This window comes from Triticum dicoccoides, chromosome 2B, assembly GCF_002162155.2.
Source record: "Triticum dicoccoides isolate Atlit2015 ecotype Zavitan chromosome 2B, WEW_v2.0, whole genome shotgun sequence".
Lineage (NCBI taxonomy): Eukaryota > Viridiplantae > Streptophyta > Magnoliopsida > Poales > Poaceae > Triticum > Triticum dicoccoides.
The window spans coordinates 618,425,791-618,429,671 of record NC_041383.1 but is presented as its reverse complement, the minus strand read 5'-3'; positions in this window follow the sequence as shown (position 1 = coordinate 618,429,671).

The window sequence follows — 3,881 nt, the reverse complement described above, 5'->3', positions numbered from 1 at the left end:
GGGGGGTGCTAGGCATGACATCATGTTACTGGGTCATCAAAGGATCAATATCATAACTCTTCGAAAGTTGTCCTAACCATCATATCTGACGGAGATTCAGGTATGATTGGTGTCAGGATACCTCAGGCTCAGGATGCCTGAGAAGAAAGGTGCAACACCAATCGACGGGATGACACTGTAAGATTCTCGGGAAATGAACTATGAAGTGACTTCCGTTAACAAGAGTTCATCATTAACCCAAGGAGAGGACAAGGAGGTGTCTGGTGAACTCAACGGCAATTCACCGAGATTCCCAAAAGATGGATTTCCACCATTAAGTGAACAAGGAGATAACATTTGTCAGATCAAATGATATAGGGAAGTATGCTCGAGGAAAACATACACAATTAAACATTGGTTGAAAGGTGCGCCCGAAATATGGGTTGGGTTGCACGACCAATGTCAGAATGGTGATTCAATTAGCGAAGGACTTAGAATGAACTATCGCCCATTCACTTCAAAGCAATAGGGTTGCTAGAGGTTTTGAATTCACACGTCATAGCTCCATTGTCGGTATTCCGGTTGAAAACAATACGGGGACCAAGGAATGAACGAAGATGGCAAGTAGTATTATGATATCAAGAATTATTAAGAGGTGGTGAAATTCTCACCACATTCTTGACAAAAAGAGATGGTAATACTTCCGAGGTAAGGAAGATCAACTGCTGGGTAGCAGTGATCTCAAGGTTTACACAAAACACGAACAAGTTGTGTTGAACGAAAGGCAATAAAGTGGTCGATGAGAACAGGAATCATCGAGGGGCAAGGATGGTATTACCCATCATGAATTCAATTGAATTCCTGGAAGAGCTCATAAGGTTGATGATGATCACGACACAATTGTCGAGAGATTTCATGCAGATGTAGTCAATCAGCGACGACATCAAGTCAAAGGAATGATGAGCAAGAGGTTATTGGAACCACAGTTACGACACAAACTCGAAACCAAGCTTGTTGTTCAAGGCGAAATGATATGACGATGAGGATCGACATAAGGTTAGTTCATCGTCGAAAATTGGTGCTCCGAGAATAAGGACCAGGTAGCACAGTTAGAATCGTCACGACAATGATATAGCCAAACAGGCTAGGAATGGCGTGATCGGGTACAAACTCGTACTTATAGAAGCTTACTGAAGAGTTGTTGAACCGAAAAGCGGACTCGGTTCAGTTATCGGTGTCTTTGAGTGTTCAATAACTCAGAGCCCACAAAAAATTGGAATCGGTGGGAAGGTAGCACTTGATGAAGAACTCATAAAAAGTTATGCAGTTCCATGATAATCTCGAGATACCAGGGGGGTAATACTCGACGACAGATCAAAGTAAAGGTTGGACTGGTGTATTGATCCATAGAAGACAATTGTTTTAACTTGTCTGAGAAAAGAGATCAAAGAAGAACAATCATGGTCGGAACCACGATTGCAGAAGGCCAGATCCTAGATATAAGATGAACTTATACCAAGGAATAATTCATTTAAGAGAAGCTTTAATGATAAGATCTACATCGTGTCCATGGGCATGAACACAAGTTCAAGGTCGACTCCCACTTCTCCAATGCACAACCTTTCATTCACTTCTCGCGCTCAATGAAGTTGTAGTTTTGAAATTTTATCTGGCAAAATACCAGAAGAGTACGACTCGTGAAAACTTTCGAGTTCACACCTATTAAGGAAGGCATAGGTTCAACCCATTGGGGCATCTTAGAATCATATACCAAATCTTCAGAAGTAATTAACTCAAGCTCAAAGGCAGAGCATGGTTGAGAAAGCAGAGGATACAATTTACCAAAGGCATTATGTATCAGAGGAAAGGCTCACAAGGTTATTGAATATGAAGGGCGTTGTCAGATAAAATCCAACAAAGGATCTGGTGGTCCACAAGGGATCTGACGTGAGCATCGGTACTCAACTAGTGGAAGAAGATTGCAAGGAGATCAGATTATAGAAACAACTGACTAACTCAATTGTCAAATGCAAAGGAATTATGATTTCCAAATCAAGGGATCAGAAGCAATGCTCTGAGTAGGGATGGATAAGTTGAATAGCCTTAGGGTACAATCAATGACAATTGGATTGGACGAGAACCAATTCCAGTTAAAAGAATGGCAGCTTAGCCGGAGAAGTAATTTATAAGGATCAATGATGATTGCGTGCATTCGCAAACATATTGAGTCAACAGACTCAAAATGATAATGACAAGGAATGTCATTAAGACTACGAGACTTATGGGATTAACCATAATGCGAGCAAACAAGAATATCAAGAGCCAAAGGCTCCAGAGGATTTTCGGAAGATCGAATAGTATTTTGAAGACTTTTGTGAAACTCATGAACAACTGGGGATGAGCGGATACTTGACAAGTGCGGCAATTTATTTGAAGGGGTATTCATGTGGCAAAGAACTGCTAGGCAGTAGGCACGAAGTATTCTCGGAACAATAGAGAAAACTTCGGGTATCTTGTAATAACAAGAACAATGGGGAATGATCGTAAGAATGGCAAGTGTAAGTAGTTATCCATAAGGATTTATCGGTGGTCGGGAATAGCAAAAGTGATGGGCACAAAGTCTCGAGAGAATATCAAAGAGTATCTCCGAAATCTTCTGGTGCAGTCGGTGACCATCTGGACTGAAGGGGCTCTCCGGGAGAAAGTATTTTTGAGAACCTAAAGTTAGTTTTTAGTAAGAATCGTTTAACCCGAATACAAGAGGGTTCAGAATCCCAGAGTAAAGGTCGAGGAATAAAAGATCCTAATACCTCCCAATGACGACGTGGGCCCGTAAGGCACACAGTCAAATTAGTAAAAGTTTTTGCAATGTCTAGACTCGACTTCAGCCAAGGAGTTGGAAGGGGGATTCCTACAGGCAGTCGGCTCTGATACCAACTTGTGACGCCCCCGATTTGACCGTACACTAATCATGCACGCAAATGTGTACGATCAAGATCAGGGACTCACGGGAAGATATCACAACACAACTCTACAAATAAAATAAGTCATACAAGCATCATAATACAAGCCAGGGGCCTCGAGGGCTCGAATACAAGTGCTCGATCATAGACGAGTCAGCGGAAGCAACAATATCTGAATACAGACATAAGTTAAACAAGTTGCCATAAGATGGCTAGCACAAACTGGGATACAGATCGAAAGAGGCGCAGGCCTCCTGCCTGGGATCCTCCTAACTACTCCTGGTCATCGTCGTCAGCCTGCACGTAGTAGTAGGCACCTCCAATGTAGTAGTCGTCGTCGACGCTGGCTCCTGGCTCCTGGACTCCAGCATCTGGTTGCGACAACCAGAAAGAAAGGAAAGGGGAAAAAAGGAGGGAGAAAGCAACCGTGAGTACTCATCCAAAGTACTCGCAAGCAAGGAACTACACTACATATGCATGGGTATATGTGTAAGGAGGCCATATCGGTGGACTGAACTGCAGAATGCCAGAATAAGAGGGGGATAGCTAATCCTGTCGAAGACTACGCTTCTGGCAGCCTCCGTCTTGCAGCATGTAGAAGAGAGTAGATTGAAGTCCTCCAAGTAGCATCTCCAAGTAGCATATCCAGGTAGCATCTCCAAGCGCATCTCCAGTCGCATCGCATAGCATAATCCTACCCGGCGATCCTCTCCTCGTCGCCCTGCGGAAAAGCGATCACCGGGTTGTCTGTGGAACTTGGAAGGGTGTGTTTTATTAAGTATCCAGTTCTAGTTGTCATAAGGTCAAGGTACAACTCCAAGTCGTCCTGTTACCGAAGATCACGGCTATTCGAATAGATTAACTTCCCTGCAGGGGTGCACCACATAGCCCAACACGCTCGATCCCATTTGGCCGGACACACTTTCCTGGGTCATGCCC